The sequence below is a fragment of the Abramis brama genome (genome assembly GCF_963993115.1).
Source record: "Abramis brama genome assembly, chromosome: 10".
Taxonomy (NCBI): domain Eukaryota; kingdom Metazoa; phylum Chordata; class Actinopteri; order Cypriniformes; family Leuciscidae; genus Abramis; species Abramis brama.
Window position 1 is genome coordinate 18,476,972 of NC_139972.1, and position 23,079 is coordinate 18,500,050.

The 23,079-nt window shown below is 36.8% G+C and overlaps 1 protein-coding gene across 2 annotated transcripts in view; it reads left to right on the top strand.

Annotated features, from left to right (window-relative positions):
* The window catches only part of grik4 (glutamate receptor, ionotropic, kainate 4), a 397,525-nt gene that overhangs the window by 4,346 nt on the left and 370,100 nt on the right, over nucleotides 1-23,079 (top strand). Inside the window, exon 1 of one of the 2 annotated variants that reach the window (XM_084125538.1) lies at nucleotides 1,388-1,917. The exons of the other annotated variant lie outside the window; for it this stretch is intronic. The gene's annotated coding sequence lies outside the window, so the exon portion shown is untranslated. Of the gene's footprint in view, nucleotides 1-1,387; nucleotides 1,918-23,079 lie in introns of those variants that run through there. 2 annotated transcript variants of the gene reach the window in all.

Here is a 23,079-nt window from a genome sequence, read left to right on the forward strand (position 1 = left end):
TGAATAAAAAGTCTACATCACTACCAGTGTTGTCCATTTCCCCACTCTTTTGAGCCAGTTATTTTTAGTGACTCAGAATCTACCGAACGAAGTGAAGCCCAACAAGATACTCTTATGAGTCAGATCCTTTTATTGAATCAAAAGGTGTTTGAAACTATCGGAACGGTCACTGAATTTACCCAATGAAGCCTTGTTAATTTCATCATGTCTGACTTGAAATGGTCCACTTTTCTTTTCTTACTGTTATGGGTTTGTGAGACTTGAACCAGTGTTGACTTGTTGTTTGCTATATGACAGCCAGGCCAGCAGGTACCTACACATTACCTACACATTACCTACACATTACACATTACCTACACATTACCTACACATTACCTACACATTACACATTACCTACACATTACCTACACATTACCTACACATTACACATTACCTACACATTACCTACTGTACACATTACCTACACATTACATACACATTACCTACTGTACACATTACCTACACATTACATACACATTACCTACATTACCTATACATTACATACACATTACCTACACATTACTTACACATTACCTTCACATTACCTACATTACCTACACAGGTACCTACACATTCTATTTTGTTAAAGGGATGGTTCACCAAAAATGAAAATGTTGTCATCATTTACTCACCCTCTAGTTGTTCCAAACCTGTATGAGTTTCTTTCTTCTGCTGAACACAAAAGAAGATATTTTGAAGAATGTTGGTAACCAGTTAATGGTAGCCATTGACTTCCATAAAAGGAAACATATGGAAGTCAATGGCTACTGTAAACTGTCTGGTTCAAAAGAAGAAAGAAACTCATTTGGAACAACTTGAGGGTGAGTAGCTAAATGATGACAACATTTTCATTTTTGGGTGAACTATCCCTTTAATTATAGTCCATAGTTGTAATCAGTAGACTATTTTATAATGGCTAAATGAATGAATGAATTAAATTTGACTGAACATTTATGTTTGTTTAGTCATTTTAGTCAGAACAAATTATTGGATTATGTCACGTCTAAAAAGTTTCCAAAGTCTGTAACACGTTTTGAAAGAAGTTTAGCCTTTTTGTTGAAATATAATTGATCACTATTTTTAACAGACTTCTGAGGGCAGTAAACAACAGTAAACAGTGTGATATTTCCAAAGAATCGTCCAACAATTAGGCTACTTTTAATCATTAAGAAAAAATCATAAGCAGAATCATTAAATTATTGTATTTTCCCATAAGTATATTTGCCAGTCTAACTTGCATTTAGATCATTGGTAACGAAATCCTTCAAAGTCAGAGATGCTTTGAGCAGTGTGGGAGATCGTGTGTGTGGAGAAGAGAGCAGCGTGAAGGAGTGTGCGCTGTATCAGTGCAGGTCCTGAAGCAGGAGAGAGAAGAGAGCAGAGCTATCGGGCTCTTATTACACGCGTTTAAAACCGCTATTTAAAGGTACTCATCCCTGGAAAGAGGAAGAAGGAAAGTGAAAGAAACAGAGCAAAAGAAGCCCTCCAACCGATGTTTGACTTAATTTGACTTGAGAGAGGATTCATTTATTTCTCACTGGGATGCGGATTTTCCCCTTCTTTCCTTGACAGCGTGCGTTTGCCCCGCATCGCTCACATCACACGGATATATACGGAGAAAGAATTAAGATGAAGTGGCCTTCGAAAGTAGTTTTTGACGGCGTACCGCTCGCGAAGGTTTTATTTTTTCTTTAATCGTGTTCAACAGCGTTGCACCGGGCACTAGGGAACGGCGGGAATTGATAGGGCACGCGCGCAGTGCTTATAAAACAACAGCTGATCAGTGAAGCTCACATCAAGCCAAATAAAACACCAACAGAAGAATAAACACCATTGATATTGTTGTAGGAGGCATAACAACGGCGATCTTTAAAACAGGTAAGACGATTCGCACCATTGCTTCATGCAGTTACGGTCTATTCTGCATTTAGTTTTTTTTTCAACATGTGATGGATTGGATTGCATGGGGAAGATCGTGTGGGGAAGATTGCTGTAGATCGTGAGACTTTAATGCTTTGTTTGGGTCATCATTTTAATTATGTGGACACACGGCAGAATCATAGATAGGCTCCTGAAGCAGCTTGCCAAATCGGCTATAAATCCGCTCAACTTGAATATCATGTAGGCTACAATTTGAAATATTTAGGAGCCTTGTGTCTCAAATGAATTTTAAAGTGAATTAGCACATCCCCCGCAATGTTCTGTATTAGTCACAGCAACAATTGATAGTCAATGAACACGGCATGATTTGCATGACAATTAGACCATTCTTTGAAATAATTTATTACATAAGTGGTGCTTGTTTAATCATATTGAGCACGGGTGAGTTACAATGACAAAATCTGGTGTGCTGTGCATGCATTCAGATTTATGAAAAAAATCACCATAGAAGAGAATGACAGACAGAATATGAAGAATACGCATGTGACGTAAGAAACTTATAGACTAGTTGATTTGATCTGACTATAGTGGTTCCAAACAGGACATTCAAAGTCAAATATTGAATCTTAATCTATTAAAGTGACATTAACCTCAGTTATATAGACTACAATGGTTAAGGTGGTTCTGTTTGTTTTATAGGCTAGGTGATATGTTTGCTCAGGTCACACGTTACAATGCATTGGTGTGTGCAACATGTGTGCCCTAAACTTTGCAGCATCTGGTTCAGCTCTTACACAGAATGAAACTGATTTTCTGAACGACTTGAAATCCTCCTTGATGGTACTGAAATAAGGCTGAAATTGAGGGCTTTTGGTTGAAGATAAGAGGTGGAATGGGTGTTATTTTTGCACCCCCTGGTGGATAATGGCAAGGGATAATTTTGCACCCCCTCGGTTTCACAGTTATTTTTTGCTCTCAGTGTGTGAGTTTATAAAACAGCAACGTTTTACAAAAGTGATCAAATTCTTATTTAAAGCCCTAATGTTCTCGACTGCTTTATGATAATATAGTGTCATAATGGGTGAATATTGTACGTCAACACAACGCTTCTTTTATAACTATATGGATTTCCTCCTTTACTTAATGCAATAAAACTTTAAACTGAACTGCACGCTATTGATGGGAATTTTGATTCATCTCAGTGACTGGAAACTTTTGAATTTGTGGCCCTAAAAGATTCTTTCACTCATAAGCTCGGGTGGCCTTTCTGGCGGTTACATTGTTAGGCCATTAGGTGGCGATAAGTGAGTGTTTTTTGCTCTATGGTCTTTTGTGTTTTGAACAAATCATGGAGTCGTTCACTCAACCGTTTCACAGACTCCCGAGTCTTTTAATGGTTTGTTAGAATTTGCGAATCTACAAATCTAACAAGAGGCCTACCCCAGAAAGAGAGTTTAAGAGTTTTTTTTTCTATACAAATACCAGCAACAAGACAATTTCATTATCATCTCTGGTGTTCTCCACTGTTTAGTAGGCCTACAACAATTATTAAGCTGTTGATAAAAGCAATAGAAATAACAACAATTGACTCTTTTCACATACAAGTTTCTCAGAAGTGGAAGTCTTCATAGTTGGGTAAATCTTTATAGCAGTGAATCATCATGTGAAACACCTGCAGAGAATGATCTCTTCGGTTACCCTTTTGTCTTCTGTTATTTTGGGTTGCTGTTTTATTTGTTTATTATTCGTTTGCTTCAGTTTAGTTTGGAGATTTATGTTTGCAGGCCTGTAATTTGGAGTGTGTATTTTGTGTTTGTGTTAATTACGTAGCTTATTCTTTATTTACGTTTATGTTCAGAGTGGAATGTTTTCTGTAGTGATGTTTTCTCTATTTAGTTATGAGTTGTAAACGTTATTTTTTGTTAATAAATACTTCTTAATTCGCTTTTGTTCTCGTTGCGTCCCGCATTTGCTCCGGCTCAGAGTAATATAATACAAATATAGTGTTATAAATGTACATACATAAAAAAAAAAAATAAAATAAAAAAAAAAAATATATATATATATATATATATATTGCAAAAAACGTTGCAAGATTTACGATGCTGATGACCGTTAAAACACGTCTTCACAGTCTGTGTAAAGGGTCCATCCATAATAACTGTGTAAATATATTAAGAGCTTCAACACTGTCGTCCGTCGTTTTAATTCTGTATGGTGGTCATTTTTAAGCATTCATAATTCTCCCACCATCTGTCTCATCTTATTTTGAACGAGATTGATTCATTTGCAGAACGTTCGATCGGCAGATCTTCATTTGATGCCTTGGTTCAGTCAGTGACAGTGACAGTCCCGCTTCAACATTGAAGGGGGCGTGTGTGTTCGGCAGCTGCAACCAATGAAATGTTCCTTCATAGCCTGTGCTAAAATGCTATTGGCTTGTGCCAGGGAACGCGGTAAATGCGTCTTTAGATCAATATGAGTCAGAAAACAATTTGTTTACCGAAAAGATTTATGAACCAAAACAACTCCACTTTAATCGCCTGCTTCTCACGTCGTTCTATTAGTGCGGACAGTAACAGGTCTTAAATTAAATCTCTATAGCAGACACCTTCACCATGTTCATCGTCGATATGAAGACGAGATAAGTGCACAATTTCTTTGATAAAAACAACTTTTCACCCATCAGGTTAGTGACGCCCATACAGAATCTACCCTTTTACATTTTCTGTGGTGATTATGAAGAAATTTTTAAGTTAAACATGGCCAAATATCTTAAAAAATATCAGAAAGTATATGCGCTGTAAGTGTAATGGCTAACGTTATGCCATTTTATATTTACATGCGCAAACTACCAAAATTGTTATGGTAATATAACACTGGCAAAATCTGAAATGTTTAGTGTGTAGAAGTGTTCTGCTGTATATCAGAGGAACAAAGACATTCACTTTATCTCATTTATTATTTACTGGAATATTTATGTCGCATGTAATAAAGTCTGCAAAGTAAAGTCTGCTGCAGGCATGAGCATGCTTGGATGGCTTTCCAGAAGGCTTCTTTTATCGTCTTGTTGCAGAATTGCTTGTATATGTGTTTTTTTCCCCCAACAGACTGGTATAATAAAAAAGAAATAAAAAAAATCAGCACTGGATAATCAGCATAAAATACTTTTTCTAACTTGTTTTTCTGTCCGTCTGTATTTGTGGCTTACGTTTGGGTCAGGACTACATGTTTGTCTGAACAGTGGAAGGCCAGGTTTAACAAACCTGTTTTGAAAGTTATTATTTTTGCAATTCTGTTTGGTGCTGCTAATGTACATTAATGTTTTGGCTTTGGCAATGAGTCTGCTGTAGTTCAGTGATATCACAACATTCACAAGCATGTAATTATGGCCAAAGGTGGTTGAAGCGAATGCTTTTTGGACTGGTACTGCTGATTTGCATTTGTTTTCATGAAAAGCCCGTCCCTATAGACAGAATGTGCACAGCAACTGAACAAACAAACACTATTAAAAGGGCACACAAAGGCCCGCACAAGTTTGGAGCCTGAGTGCCTGGCTGCTGGTAGCACATATGCACCTGACAGAAAACAGAGTAAGATGCATGATCTCATTGGATGCCTGATCAGTTGATGGATAGGTCATGGAGAAGCACAACTCTCTGTTGTAGTGAAGGTTAACCAACATGGTGTGACGATTTGTCTGTTTCCGTGAGAGCGGTCTCCACAGAATTGAGACAAGGGCATCATTCAGCACTTTCTGTGTTGAGGGCCACTCACAGGACATTTGCCAATCTGTGCAACACCCATGAGACCAGCCCTTCACAAACTCAACACTCCATTTTCCTAACTAATGAACAACCTTTTTGTACAATAATTGATTGAAGAACAGTAGTGATGCTAACAAACATGCTTCTGTGAGTTCTGGAATATTTTCAATAGGGATGCACCTGTTGGTCTATTGGTTTTCAAATATTATAGTGTCAGTGTGTGTTTATATATATATATATATATATATATATATATATATATATACATATATATATATATTAATCGGTCGATTATTTTGACATCTAATCAAGTAATTGGATTTTTTTTGTGGTTTACTTTTAAATCTTTAATATTTGGCCACTTCTTTATGAAAGAAATGCTGGAGTCAGTAAAAACAAGAATATGTGGACATCAAAAAATGCAAACTCAGAGTGGGGGTTTAAACATTAATTTTGTAATAGCGATGAACAGTTTGCATATTTAGAAACATATTGATGTATTCTCCTGTGTTGGTGTAGATTTATAAATGATTTACCTTACAAGTCTGATGAAATGGCGCCCATTGATGAGAATGCGTTGGAAAATTATAAGCAACCCAATCTCACAGCAAAAGGACAGTTTATGTGGAGCAGCATTTACTGTGAACGGAGCTGCTCTAAGACGCACATATTCTACACGCATGTAAGTAATTAAAGCGATTATATTAAACCCGCAGGGCATATATTTTAATTGAATCGCAGCCTTTGTGAATTCACAATAGCGCTATGCTATAGTATGGTTTTTACATCGTGCAGTCTTAGAAAACAGACTAATAATAGATTCTCGTCCTTGGAATACACCACTTCCGGTATTTTGTCGGTTACTCAACGCGGTAAATCAAGGATTTGAAACAAATTGAGTACTCAAATTTAATCTAGGAATTATGACAGGTAACAGCCCTAATTATATTTCTTTCACTAACACTTGTATAATGGTGGATTATCAATAATAATTGTAAAAACAAAAGCAAGCATTCAAAATCATGAAATGATAAAATCCTACAGAATTGGCTGTGCGTCTTAGAGGCCATTTCAGAATCCATATGCCAGTCAATGAGCAGAATATAATGTCACAGAGCATGACATATCCATATCCATCCCCTGTGTCTAGTATTGATTCTGTGTGGTCAGTGGTTTAAGTGAATTTTCCAGACCTCTCTTTCAGAGCAGCCCAGCCCAGCGCAGTCAGTATTTCATAGTTAATAATTACTGGCACAAATCAGTTTAGCCCAGGTGAATGGCTGAAAATTACAGCTACTATGTTATTTTCCTTGAGGCTTGCACAAAATATAATCCTTTGCGGTTTATTTAGCTTTATTATTATTGTGCAGCAAGACTTTTTCACTTCATATAGCACAGAGTTGCCACTCTTAACTCCTTGGCTCATGAAGTATCATAACAGTAGACTTGAGAGTTTGAATTTAGCAAGATGTTATTTACAGACATTAATGATTTCAGTGTTTTGGCTGTCGAGACTCGAGCACATTCTGAATGTCACCCACCCTCCAAAAATGCCTCTTTCATGTTGCCCTGGAAGTTTCAGCTGTCAGATGTTTCTCCAGCTGAGTTTCCTTTCATGGCTATTTGAGGTCACATGAGCTGCTTTTCCTGCAGGATATTCAAGTCGCTTTTTTTATCAACTTTGCGCACCACCTTTGTAGCGCATCTCATCAAGCTCATGCCTTGTTGTTGCCATGACAGCAGCACCACTTCATGTCACTCTTGTGATGAGAGCGAGTGACGTGCATATATCCTGTAAGACATAGTTGAGTTTTAAGTAGTCTTATATCTCAGAATTATCAAATATGCCTCTGTCGACAGTGAGAAAATGGTCCAAGGACCTTTTCAAGATCAGCAGATTCCCTGCAGCAGCAGAAGATTCATAATTGGTGAGTGACTGAAGTACCGTGCATGATCATCTAATGCTTTTGCTTGAACGAAACAGTTCTGCGCTCACTTACCCAAGACTCAGGGTGAACATAAAGGATTGTTGTGACTTAAGGATGTGACATCTTCTAATTGACTGATAAATTAAAGAAATGTGTTTTTAGAACGACCTTCTGAGGTTTTACATAAAACAACCTAGAGGCAAAACAATCTTGGTACAGTAACATCTAATTTCAAGGGCCTTGCTTTTCAACTGCTTTCTTTTAAATGTTGTCTTACCATCCTGTCGTGATTTTTTTTTCCTAACATGGTCAGCCAGGAAAGAAACAGCTGTACAAAAGATTGTTTCCTTGTTTCTAATTTTGGCTAAATGTTTGCCAATTATGGTGTGAAATTGCTTGCTGTTGTTTTTAGATATGGCTGCATGATATGGGAGCAGGAGCTTGGTTTTCATTTTTCCATTTTCTGTTTCACTGATTCCTTCAGTTTGCCAGACCTGAAAATGAGCATCGTTGACATCAGTTCCCTCATACTACCCTCAGATTTCACCGCCTGTGTGTCCATGAGCCCTTAAAGCCTTGAAGATTACATTGCATTTTTTTTGGTACATCTATATAGTTTGAATTATTTATATTTTGATACCAGGCTGTCAAGCAGGTAGTCCCAATGATCACTCACTTCATCAGTTCAACAGCGGTTTTCTCTTCCTCTCTGCTGGTCTTAAGTCGATACGTGGAGATGTCTGTACACCTTTGAAGGATTCCACCTCCGCAAATAAGCTTCCAGGCTCAGAGAGAAGTTCATTGGAGACAAATGGTGCACATTTCACAGGTAGGCCTTTGCAACCGCTATGATTTGTTTCATTGCTAATGGGGGCTGAAGTACCGGGGCCCCAGGCCATTTGCTTTTTGGAGTGGCAGTCTGAGCGAGAGCAGCCAGCATCTCTTAACAGCTTTAAAAAAAAAGAAGAAGAAAAAAAAAGCCCTCAGCACCAAGTCAGTTCCTCACAGACTGGGCTTCCAGAAGACTTTCTCTTTACCTCTCCTCATTACCATACACAGGCTCTACAGAATCTCTAATGCCCACAGGGTGCTTAACACACCACAAGGGTGACTGCTGAAGCTGTCTAATTGGCCGCCCAGGCAAAGCCATATGGAAGCTACCTGGGTGATTGACAGAGGCCATGGAGAAAAGGAGATCCCAAGCAGAAGGCTGGATTGTCCTGGCTCCTTTTTAATCATGCCGTTCAGCATTGTCGATAAGAGATGTTCTGAGATTAGAGTTCAAGGAGGACGGCCTTGTGCCGCGACTGTGGGATTTACTCAACATGTGGAAGGGATGGCTGAATCAGTATTCAGTAAGGAAGAGTAGAAGGTTACTGCTGAAGGCTTGAGCCTAGCCCTCTTCTCCATATTTAGTATGAAGATAACATTATTTAGTATGCAGATCACATTATTTTTGTAGAGTGCAGCCGGACTTGTGGATTTGCCACAGCGTTTACCAGTCTGATGTCATTTATATGCACTACCATTCAAAAGTTTGGGGTCAGTAAGATTTTTTACGTTTTTGAAAGAAACCTCTTTTGCTCCAGGCTACTGAATCCAGAGTACATTAAAAAAAATTGTGAAATATTATTACAATTTAAAATAGTTGTTTTCTATTTGAATATATTTTAAAATGTAATTTATTCCTGTGATGCAAAGTGTAATTTTCAGCATCATTACTCCAGTCTTTAGTGTCACATGATCCTTCAGAAATCATTCTAATATGCTGATTTTGGGCTCAAAAACGTTTCTTATTATCAATGTTCAAAACAGTTGCTACAACTGAGTTCCCACGGGACTTCAGCGCGAGACTACAGCTAGCCGTCTAAAACACTATTTAGGTGAATTTAAACAATGGCTAAGTTGCTAAATGCATCTTGTTGTCATGTAAGGGCCCTCTTCATGTTGGACAGACATTTTAATTGCATTTTGTGTCTGTTAAGAGGCACAAAGACACTCTTTATGTATATGCCCCCATAACTGCTGTTTTAGCTGAGTGGGAGCTCTGGGCATTAGCAGCTCCGTGTTGCAAGCACCAATCCGGTTCGTTTTTTTTTCTATAGACAGTACTCACAAAGGTATAACGATCAAGATTAACTTAAAAATTGCCCGGAGTTCTCCTTTAACTGTCACTGTCCTGCTAGCAGGACGCTTGGCGCTCTTTTTTTATTGCCTTTCTTTCGTCACATATTTTAATAATCATCATAAATTAGGTATCATTCAAAAGCTTACAAACTCAAAATTCATCATGTGAAAACCTTTTTGAATGTAAATGTTGCGTAACCATGTAAACGGTACTTTAAATTATTTTATTATTTTACAAAAAACTACTTTATAATCAAAACCTTTTCGAATCCTGACAAAACAAGATTCAAGTCTCAAGATTCCATATTTGGCTATTTTTGATTGAAGTGATATTTGGACAGAATTTTTTTACTTTGTTACAGGAGAATGCATCAAAAAAGAATGTTGGTGACACAAGGTGGATATTTTTTGCATAGCGCCTAAACACAATCTAATAGTAACTTAAATTTTTGTAATATCAACTTCAAATTTGGAACACACAGCGTGGTTCGATATATGGCTTTGATTTTATAGTAATTTTATAATAAAATAATAATGTTTAGTACAGTACATTTGATTTACAGTAAATTTAAACTTCCATAACTTTTTCAAAGTGCTTTTACTTTTGCAAAAATCTGCAGAGTGTCTTCTTTAAAACTCAAAAGGGTAAGGGGTTAAAATAAAGCATTTATTTGAAATAAGAATCTTTTGTAATACTACAAATGTCTTTACTGTCACTTTTGATTAATTTAATGTGTCCGGCTTGCGGAATACAAAAATCGCACTGACCCCAAACTGTGAGTGGGTAGTGTGTGTATATTTACATTATTAATATTTTATTTCCTAAATGTGGTTAAATTCTAAATGTGGCTTTGCTGACCCCCATTTAATTACCATAGAGTCTTAAAAATGTAGTGTCCCTGTATTACCCCCAAAACTCTGCTCTGTCCATTTCATTGGATTTTCCCCAAGTTCCCATATTTTTGTTTTGGATAAAACAAAAATATGCCAGTTCGTGTCTGGCTTGTGACAGGGTCATTATCTTCGAGGACTTTGCTGGAATAGTGAAAAATGTAAACTGTTCTGGTGGATCTTTGGACAGCACAAGCATGGTGATGGTAATATTAAATTAGTGCTATTGAGATACCGTTTTGGCTTGTCACAATGTGCTTGCTTGGTAAACCAGTTATGCTACATAAACTATACATTTAAATGAATGAACTACAATTGAAATAAAGATAAAACAGTTAGCCAACAATTTGCTTCTATCTGCAATTCATTCTAGTAGCTACCACCGTTAAGAGATTATTGTGAATCTCAAGGAGATCTGCAAAAACAAAGATTAAAGATTTTTGCAGAGAAGTTAAGATTAAAGTGCAACAAAGACATCAATTATGGAAAAAAGATACAAAACAATATTGAAGGATTCGGATGCTGCAGTGGGCACAGTTGATTCAGTTAGCAGGAAGTGGAAGTGACATCAAACCACAGACACTGGCTAGGAAAAGTTGTCCTTCAAAAACACTTTCTGCAGTTAGACTTAAAATGGCATTTGAAATGTTTAGTTCTGAAATGTGACATTTTATTTGCACAATATAAGTGCAGTAAGCCCTGGAATGTGTATTAAAAATGTAAATAACTTTTGATTTCATCTCGACTTTAAAACATTGTTACTGTTATTAAAGCTAAAACTGTTAAAAATAGTTTTCATTTATTGAAATTAAGCTGAAAGAAAAGAAAATATAAACATTAGATGAAATGTTATCATTAGATAAAAAATACAAATATAAAATGAAATTCAATAATATACAAATTAACAAATACTATAATATTATATAAGTAATGCTAAAATAAGACTTACTATAATCTTAAACACTTTTAAGAAACTTTTAGTGCAAATTGCTAATAATATTCTTCTTCATCTGTGCATTAGTTTGTCCAAACTCAGAGCCACAGTTTAGCCAGGGTTTTTCCTGGCTCAAAACAAGGCGGAGGTGGTAAAATCCTGATAATGTATTTTAATAATAAGATAATTGAATATGTATTTTTCGTAGACCATCATATACTGTGTTTCCCACAGTATTTTTGTGGGTGGAGCTCAGTACCTAGGGGGGACCGGGGGCATGTCCCCTCGGAAGAAAATTTTGTACATTTTAAAGATAAATTCATTAATCTGGTGCACTTTGAGTCACCCGAATCCACTGTTAAAAATAATCCACCCGCCAACCACCCAAACCTATGATATTCTTTGATTTAGATATCTGCATCTGATCATCACATTACAATTATTCAGATTCTCAGTGTTAAGCATGATAATATGGTAACATATCACACTGAAATTGGCTGATTTATTTAAATTAAAAGTACTTCTTTTGGCAAAATTACATTTCCTTAATAGCCTAAACAGAGGCTTTACTCCCTTCAAACTTAAATTGTCAATGTTTCATTACATCACTGTTGGAAAACACTCTTATCAGAATAATTTTTTTACCTTTATAAAGGGCATTTTTTCCCTAATTTTATTAAATGTATGCTCCATCTTTCATTTCAAATTCTTAAATTTTATCAATACATTCAATTAGAATAATAAGACACTAGGCTGTTACAAATCAAATTAAATAATTTACATTGAAAAATTACAACTTTAAATGAGATTATGAGGGTGCAAGTGCAATTCTCTTTCACTTGTCCCTTCAAAAAAATAAAATATAACACACGTGTCCCAGACAGCGTTAATGTCGAGCCCTGATATGTTTTCCTTGATTGGTTTTCCCTGAAGAGAATTACGTAGTTGAAAACGAAAGTAAAAGAGTGACGCACGTTCACTGCGTTTTACCGTGATGAGAGTTCTGTGTCTTTATTAAACTCAACATATTATAGTGTTTTATCTGTCATCCACTCTCGATTAATTGGAATGTTATGTTTTTATTACTTGGCCCGCCCGACCCACGGATTATGATGATCTGCGCAGCACTATTGGCAAACTATACGGTTTGAGAATGGACACAGGTTGGGAACCCGCAACAGAACCGTCACGGTGGAAAAAGTGTATCTGAGCATGTGACTGTCTGTCCGAGTTTTGTCGAGAGCTGGAGGCGGCACGAAATTTGACGGAGGCGGCCGCCTCATAATTCTCTATGCAGGAAAAACCATGGTTTAGCTTACCAAAACAACTTGTTATTTTTCAAATCTTAGACATGTATTAAAACCCAACTTTGATTCCTTCTTTGTCATGCATACATAATGGCATGGGATAGTGCAATATGGAAGTCAGGCACAGAGGGAGAAGGCAGCTCATTAGTCACCGCTTCCCCGAATGTTCAGTTGTGTTACCAGATGCTGGGCCTCATCGCAGATTTCATCTTTAATCAACTGGAGAGCCAGAACGGAGCCTCTCTTTTAAACTGATTGTTTAGAGAAGAGTTGCATTTAAAGCCACTCACCCTGTCATCGCTTGCTTGCTCGTTCACTCGTTCAGCAGGACTACAATGCTCTGGCGTTCTTATCAGTTCAGCCCTTTATTCCTGAAGCGAACGTGACACTGGGTCGACAACATTTGGCTTCATCCACTTAACCCCAGCTGCACGATGACAGCTTAGATGGGTGTCCCCTCTCGGGATAAGGATACATTTACCACTCAAGTGGATCGGGGCAAGTTGGGTACTTCACAAAATGGAGAGAAAAGCTCCATCTCTGTTTGTTTCCCGCTGTGTATCAATGTTGATTTCAGGTCAGAGCAGTGAAAGAAGTCAGCTGTAAGAGCAGAGGAACGATGCACAGCCTGGTGTAATTACCCTTTCCTGGTGAACAACTCTCCATTCTGATATATAGCTCTGTGTGTGTTGTATAAACATTATGGCCTTCAATCATAGTCCTGTGGAATCACCGCAGGAATCGTTGGTCTAAACACTGTCTTCCGACCTGACCCTAAGCATTACTGTATATGGTTGCACATGGATTGTGTTCCTCAGTTTGTGAATCCACCAAAATGGACTTAAAGTTCGTAAGATTCCAAAAAATTTATTCATTATATACTAGGGCCTGAATTCCGTTTTGGAAAATGGAGGTGAATTTATTTGTGCTACTTTTTCAATTTAATTCAAAGATTGAAATCAAGCTTCCTTGTGTTGTGTAAACTCTTAAGCTTGATTTCAATCTTTGAATTAAATTGAAAAAGTAGCACAAATAAATACAATAGAATAAAGATACAAATGAAATAAACAATTTTTTTTTGGGTAGGTCTAACACTAGTATTCAGGTACAGAAATACTACAAAAATATGAAAAATATTTTATCAAGCCTATATTATGCCCTTACAGAGTCTTGATTTTGTTTTTGGGGTCTACAAGCATAGGTTTTCATGCTTGAATGTTCAAAAAACACATTATTATTTTTTACTTATTTTACATTGTGGCAGCACCTCTCCTCCTAATCTGTCAGTAACGCTCCGTTTAGTTCCTGTCTCCATAGAGCCCCACTTTCCGAAAAGTGCAATGTGCTCTGATTGGTTGGCTGGACCAGTGTGTTGTGATTGGTCAACTGCTTCGAGCACTTTCGGAAATGCCATTATTTTTTTTTTCCATATGTCTTGGGCAGGAATTATTTAAATGAGGGATACTGTGACCTGTACGTACCCGGAAGAAAACTAAAGACTAAAATTGAGGCGTTTCAGGGAGTTTAGAAACAGTGCTTACTGATATAGAGAATAACTCCCTTCAGAGTGGACTTTGTGCTTTGTAACTTTGTAGACCCTTTTCATTCTCAAACAGCAACATTACACACTAAAGAAAGTTGAAGAGAGTTGAAAATGTTAAAAAGCATAATAGGTCCTATTTAATTATCTGAAGAACCTTTTACCACTATAAATAATCTTTTGCGCAATGAAAACGTTCCATGAATGTTAAAGGTTCTTCATGGAACCATCGATACCAACAAAGAACCCTTTTATTTGATGGCTTATAATGTTTTTGGATTAAAATGGAATATTATATTAATATTGTTGGCTTACTATGTTGCTTAATGTGTCACCCTGGACCTTGCAAATGTTTAAAAGCACAAATAAGACACCTAATTACTGTGTTGCAACTATAATATCTTCCAAGATCACAGAGCAATGAGCCTAATCAGGAATCTCATTCAGCCATTTAATCAAATGTGTTTGTGCATTGAACACACATTCACACATGATGCTTTGTGACTGGCTAAAAACAGCTTTGGCTCACATGAGTATCTTTTAACAAAAGATTGCTTTTAGAAAAAGAAAATTGCTTTTAATAGTGTTATTAAATTATAAGTGTTCTTAAAGATTAAGTGATTTTCCTTTTTACGTTTAGATTACCTTTGATGTTATAAATTTATATTAAAAATGGCAAAATATTGGCAGACAAACTATAATATTCCAATATGTTGTACATACATGTAACTACATTTGGTTAAAGTTGCGATGAAACAGAAACAGCGTCATCTTTTTTTCAGCATTATTATCCATTCGAGTGAAACTTGAAAAATATTGAAAAATATTGAATAAATATTGAATAAATAAAATATGGAATAATATTGGAAAATAAATTAAAATGTTTGGAGGGACTTGAGACTTCTGTTCATCTGTTGTTGATTGGATATTTAGATGGGACAGAAGATAAAATTTTGATTAAAAAAAAGAATTGTTTAAAATAAGATCAATAAGTGAGTTTTAATTTCACGTCGACTTATAAATATTAGGCCTAATTCAGGAAATCTTTTCCTTGCACATCAATAGTTTTCTTGGATCTCAAAAGCTTCTGCAGCAATGTAATGTGAGACTTTTTTTATATGTGATTTATGCCACTTGATTCTTGAATATATGGCTCTGGAATGAATAAGTTATTAACAGGTGAGAATACACATAAGTGGCAGCCTCTGTATGGGAACTGGCACTCTGTAATTGCCTTTAGTTTCAAGATGGCAGGATACGTCAGCTCCTAATGGTGTTTCAGTGTCCCATAGCATATGCACTCCACTGGTATATCTGTCAAATTAATGAATTGTCTAGACGCATAGGGATTTATGTTAAATAACGGAGGTGGAATGCAGGTAGCACCTGCCCTGATGTGTCTTCTACATCTTTTCATCTGCTCTTCTCTACTTTACCAGTCTGTCAAATAGCTGTTCTGGAGCATGCTGGCACACAGGCTTGATTGATCTTCTATGCTTGAATGGAATTTCCTCATTTTCCAAACACTAGTCCAAAAAGGCCATTCTCTGCCACGTTATTTGTCACGAGAGCTGTTATCTGTGTGCGTAGTGAGTTATTTCTGTGCTTTTTTGGACTGCAGACGGTAGTGTGTGTAAGAGAGCATAGGCTGTTATCATCGACAAACAGTGAAGGGTGAAATAAGTGGGATGCTTCAGGCGATTCTCTCTCTCTGTTTTACTCGGTACACTGTGTCTTTACAGTCCAACTCCTGTTCTGTTTCTGTTCCCCCAGTTTCTTTTGCACATGCCTCAGTAAACCCCACCATACCAAATTGTGTCTGTTTTCAGACCATCTATCCATCTATCTATCTATCTCTCTTTGAAATATTATAATAAAAGGTATACTTTTAAAGTGTTATGTATTGTATGTTTATGTACTGTGTATATACATAGTATATCAATATGTATAAAAATCACAAGTAATATTATAATGAAATTTATTACACCTTTACATAAAAGTTATATAAACTTAAGAACGTAAAGTGTGACCTCCATCTTTAGCTCCGTTTTATAATAGGGCTGGGACAATACACCTATCTCCCGATTCGATACTATCACGATACTTGGGTGCCGATACGATATGTATTGCGTTTTTTTTTATTTTAAAGAATTGCGATTCGATATTGCAATATATTGCAATTTGTTTAACACTAGACCTTCGGGAAAAGTTAAATCATTCACTTATACAGATTGTACATGATGTATAAGATGAGTTATATTTACAAAAACAAATCATCACATCTTTCTGACTTTTATTTCAGAAGCATCATACAGTACTACATTCTCTTGAATAAATTATTCAATAACAAATACATTTTTTAACAGTCACTTGTCGCTATCGTAGACATCAGTGTTCATATTTGAACTTTAAACTTTTATCCAAGTACTTCTATGATAATTTTAACTATTGCATCACAGAAATAATGATACTATGAGGTTGTTTGTGAAGCTGTTTCACGACAACTCTCCCCGGGTCAGCGGCAGTGCCAACACAGCTTTGAATGTTGTGATATGATTTTGTCAAAGTTTAATAGACAGACGAATTGAAAGATCGCGTGGGTGTTTGAATCGAGATCACAGTTTTTAAAGAACAATCGTGCAGCTCTATTGTCTTATCTCTCTCTCAGCATATGAGTAGCGCGAGGCTTTTCAGTGCCTTCACGTCTCTTCTCCACACGTCCACTTGGGATATTACGTCACTCATAGATAAAGACACATTTCATCCTCTGTTGGAACGAAAGTGGCTAACTTCTGTCAACCTCATCTACAAGCAAGGACAAAAATTAATATCGATTCTGGAATATTTTTTATTTATTTTAGAATCGTAAAAAAAAAAATTGCGATAGCTAGGTATCGATTTTTTTCTCCCAGCCCTATTTTATAATATTACTTTTAGTGTGTTTTATTGTGTCTTTATACTATGTAGCTGTGAAACTTGGACTGATACTGGATGTGTCATTATTTGTTGTGTAATATAAACCTTTTCCAACAAAAGTAACTACGACGTGATATAAAACCTACAGTTATGATGATATAAAATTACTCATACCCCAGCATTTTACTATCTGTAGCACTGGAAGGCAAGTCTTACTGAAGGGCACTGTGTTAAATCAAGATTGATTCTTTCATTTGGGAGGAGCACTCAAGAATCAAGAGGCGAAGATCACCAGTCTTTTTTTGGATACTTGGCTGAACCTGAGTCGTTATCATTCTCGTGATGTCAGATTTTCTGTTGAAATTTGGCCAGCGAGCCGTGAGTCAGAGCGGCGCAGCTGACTGTGTGGTGGAAGGCGGGTGTGGGTGGTCTGCGCTACTGTATGGCGACTCTATAGCCTACGCCAGCCTCATCTCCATCATAATCAGCCCTGCAGACACGAAGCAAAAATTGCACCTCACACTCTGCTCATCTTATGAGGTCAGGAGGACACACTCTCAGATCTCGCTTTCATCATCCTGGGAAAGTCAACACAGGATAAAGAAAGCTAGCAATCTTCTGCCCACCCCTCCTCCGGGAAGGCTGTCTTGCTCCTATTAGCGTGTCATTGCTCTGCTAATTAAACCCACAAAGATAATGTAAGGAAGTGGATATGGCGCTTTTTGTAAGCAATTATGATTGTACCTTTAAACGGCTTAATCTGCAGGAAGGGAGGCACTGGGTGTGATCTTCTGTCCAGTATTGATTTAGGACTTGTGATGTCAGCACGGTGATTACTCAGCCTCAGTCTGTTCTAAAGCCATCGTTCTCCAGCACTGACCTCCATCTGCAGGCTGACACATCCAATAGTCAGTCACAGCCACTCCTCCAAATGACATTTTCTGGACCTTTCTTTACTCTTCTGTCCTTTGATGTACCCACATTTCTAATTACTGCTGTTTGCTGAGGCACTAGTGCTCAAACTTGCCATGAATGTGAATAAAACCTCAAATCTTGCTGCTTGTTGTGCGGTGTGCTTCTGCTTTACTAAGCAGTCAGACAATTACATATATATTAGTGTTGTCACGATACTGGAATTTCCAACTTCGATACGATACCTTGAAAAATATCAATATTCGAGACCATTTTCGATACCACAGGGGAAACTGCTATATATACCCCCATACAGATAATTTATTATCTCATCATTTTTTGATAATTTTGTTGCAATTTTTTTTGGATTAGGCTAGCTGGAAAATTGGAAAACAGATTTTGTTTTTTGGTAGACGAATAGACAGGCAAAACAGCCTAATAAATTTACATTAAAGGAAAACACCCCAGCCAGAGGATCTTAAAACTTAAGGGCAGACTGTTTTTAGAACACCCTAGTAACTGCATATCAATGCACTAACAACCAGAATTATTATACTTTTTAATATTTTATTTTGGATTCTGTTTTTTTTTCTAAAAGTTTTTTTAGTTGTTACACTATGGCTGTCAGTTCAAGTTTAGTTAGTTTTTTTCAGTGTCTGTAGTTTTTTTATTTTTTATTTAAGTATTTATTGTTTATTTTAACTATTCAACAGTCTACAGTTAACACTGTCTAGTGGTTTATCATGTTTAATGAAGGCAGGTTGTAAAGGTTTCCATTTTTATAATTTGTGAAATCAAAAACTGAAATGAATTTTTAGAGCTTATTTTCATATTTTATTGAATTGCACAATTTTTACACTGAGATTTTTTTTTATTTTGATCCATTGAAAAGCTTTTTAATCAGGTTCAGTTCATTTAGTTGTTTTTATGAAAAATGACAAATCTTAAATTTGTCTCAATTATAATCTTAATGCCAAAGCCAAAAAAGCTGTTATTACTTAAAAAAAAAATATATATATATATATATATATATTTTTTTTTTTTTTTGAAGCCATGATAATGTATTTTAGCTTAATTTTTTAATTAAGAATTTCTATTTCAGATGACTCAGTTTTCATTATTGATAATACTGCAAACAGCCACTCAGAACACCTTAGCAACCACACTGAACACCCTAGCAAATTCTGCCAAGGGAAGCAATGCTTATGTTTTCTTTCATCAAATGTAAATATGTAGTTATTTTCAGTTTTTCACATAAGGATACATATTTGTTTCAGGACAAATGAGCTCCATATGGTCATGTTCAGGCATGTGAACAAAGTTTGTTTTAAAATGAACTGAAAATGTTGTCTGGCTCTTACAGTATCATGATTGTAGGGTTTCATCAAGGTTGAGCATCAACATCTGTTGTTTTCTGAACCGGCGCACCAGAATGGGGGTTAAGCCAGCACTAGTGGGCTAACGAGAAACAAAAACTGTCTGTCTGGTGTGGTTTAAATTTGTTCCAGAATTAGGGATTTGTTTGGCATTCGTTCTATGTTGTTTTATTTTTGTGTTTTCTCAGATGACTTGCATTGTTAAATTTGCGAACCATTGGGTGTCTGCATGTTCAGGTTTTTGTCACTCTCAGTGCTATGAGGAGTTTTCTGTTATTTCTCTTAAAAGCCCCGTGCCTTGTGAGTCCTGTGGGGTTAAGAAAGGAATTTAATTTGCTGAAGCAGAGCTGGGATAATTTAGCACTGTGGAATGAATCACATCTGAGGTTCATTTTCTGGAATGCTCCTTTGAGATACATGCTGAGCCTTAGAGATGGCTCTAGCAATGGGCATTAAAACACAGTGTAATGAAGACAGAGTGCTCTGAGAAGAATGGATGTCTCTCTCACTCTCCTTCTCTGTCACACATAAATCCTTTAGTTTCTCCAACTACAGTTTGTGTGGGATGTCAAGACAATTTAAGTATTAGCTATCAATAGGTCACAATAAGCCACTGGTATTTGTCTCTGGCTTATGCTTTAATATCTTGTTTGAAATAGGATGGTTTCTCAAGCTCTCCATTGTTGACATGGAAAACAACAATGTGTTTTGTACCAAAAAGGCTTTTGTGGAAAATGTGGATTATTGCGAGATCCTCAGAGATAAAACCTTCCGTCTTTGATCAAGGCATTGACAAAAAACCCATCATTCTTGGTAAATATTTAGTGGGATTTTTCTTTTTACTGCTCATAGGTTATTTTTTAATTGAAGTTATCAGTTTTGTCTCTTTTTTGGATCAACTTTGTCTAAGTTGTTTCTTCTCAAATTTCATAGCCTACATTATAGCATAAGCCAAATAATTTGGTCTTTAGACAGCTGATTTTGAGATATGTCTTTTAATTGCAGACTTTGGTACCTTGGCAAATCAGTGTACATTGTGTAACATTGCTGAAATATCTCACTAACATCAAATAATTTTATTTTTTTAAATCGTAATAATATTTCACAATATTAATGTTTTTGTATTTTAATCAAATTAATGCAGCCTTATTGGTGAGCATATTGGTAAAATTTTTGAAAAACATAAAAAAAATCCTACCAATTGCATTTCCTTGACAGATCGACAGCATTTTTTATTATTTTATTAGGTCTCTAAGACTTTGTTCTTGTAAAAAGACCACAGGAAATATTATGTATTTTTTTTAATATAGAATAAATGTGTGTGATGTGATTTTTACTGTGGTTATATATAAAATATACAGCATTGTTCCGAATATACATTTTAAAGATGGCATTTAGGCTATGTTTTTTTTATTTTTTTATTCAAAAGGGTCCACTGAACAGATTGATATTTTATCAAAGTATCTGAATATAGTGTTTGTTCAAACGACTTCATACACATTTATCTGACCGCATTTATTACATTGTTCTGTTTGTTCGAAAAAAGATATAGACCTAATGGAGCTGAGCTATAATGGAAAATATATCTTATAATTGCCACCAAACTGGTCGCCTGAAGCTGGTCAGGAGGACAGGAGTCAGGACTCAAACAGGGAAAATAATTGCAGTCGATTTGAATAGTTAGTTACTCATAGTGATATCAATTATAGAGTCTTACTCTGTTCTTAGAGTTCAAGTGGATATTTGTTTTAGAGTGAAATGTACTGAGGCAGAACTAATAAAAAACACAGCAGTGCTCTGGCTTTTTGGCTCTTTTTTCTGGTCAGTATAATTTATTTTCTTTGTTTCTCATTACATACTGATTGACTTGAATACCCACGGATCCCTGCCTAATTTTTGTTAGATTTTGTGGGGTGATGAGCGGGTTAGGGTAACCTGCGGTGAGAAGACTCTCTGAACCTCTCTACTAGTGATTATTTTTTATTCCCGCAGTGTTGAAATAAAGTGAAACAACCCATGCAATAAAATGGCAAAGATTTTAATGGATTATAATAGAAGTAAATTGACTTCTTATATTAGATATCCTATTTTTGTTACCAAGAAAACGGCTCATATTTCCTTTTTATGCATTTGAATACCTTTTTTTGTGTTCTAGTGTGAAAAATTGAAAATCCTGTGGGGTGAGAGGTGGGACTAAGGGCTCTTGTTTTATTTTATTTTTGCCCTTGAAATACACTTCTCCAGGGAGTTGCTTTGGTGATCGTGAAGTGTCCTGCTGTTGTTGACCCCCTGACCCAACACTGGGGGGCAGATCAGCCAAACCAGAGTGCCATTTTTCTCCATTTGTCTGGCTAACCGCTGCTATGAAATGATGTTCTGGCGTACTATTCGCACTACGATTTGAAGGGCCCCACGCTGGTGTGTTCCAGCCAGAAGCTCATTATTCTCACTTTGGGGTCAGGTGTGCTTGCTACTCAATGCTGGCTATTACAGGCGGTGCCCCCTCCCAAGTGTCAGATGCTGTTGTGTCTGTTGTCGGATCTGATTTGTCACCTGCATCCTCCTTGGGGCCCGGTCTCCCATAATCAAACTACGGCAAGATTATCCACCCCTTCCCCAGCTCCAGGTGGGCTGTCACAGCAGCTTTATGGCACGTCCGCCCACCACTGCTGCCCATGCTGGGCCGTGGCATCGTTTGAATGCAGAATGTCAGCACTAATGCGGGACGGAGGAGCATTTCCCTGCTGAGTTTCGATGTCCATGGCAGCGGGCTGGCGGAATACCAGCGTTCTCTCAGTTGTGTTGTCCAAACCTCTGTTCCTCAGCGAGTCGGTCCCCTTCCCAGACACACTGACATTTCCTCTGTGCGAGCATGTCTGTGGCCAGTCTGTCCCTTACTGCCTTTCATGTTTAATGTCAAATAAGAGCTTAATTGTGCCATCATGGCAAAATTGATAAGACCAGGCCATTATGTCTGGCTGTCCAAGCACTACGCTAATGAATGGCCACAATTAGCGAAGACTTGGTGAGTCATGGCGGTCCATTCAGGCAGCAGAACATTAAGTCCACATAAAGAGCAATAAAAATGAAAATTTAAGTCATCTCGTTTCCTTGTGTCTTCATTCCGCTAGGGCCTGGTATGCAATAACCTTTAATTTTCACGGTTGCATAAAGTAGATGCAATTGTGTATACTAGTAAGTGATGTCAAAAAGGACTACGAGATTTTTGCACAAACCAGAAATGTTATTTCAGCATTTACTTTTCATTTACTCAAGGAAATGCCTAGTGCAACAGAAGAATTGTCCGTACAGTAAAAGCAAAACCGGTTTGTGTAAGGAACAAACCAGACTTTTTTGCCATTTTTGCTCTGACAATCTCCTCCTGTCATTTTGGTAGAGTCGTTGAATCTCACTTGCATTTTTCAAACTAAAGTTGTGATCAGTGTAGTAATGTGTGAAAA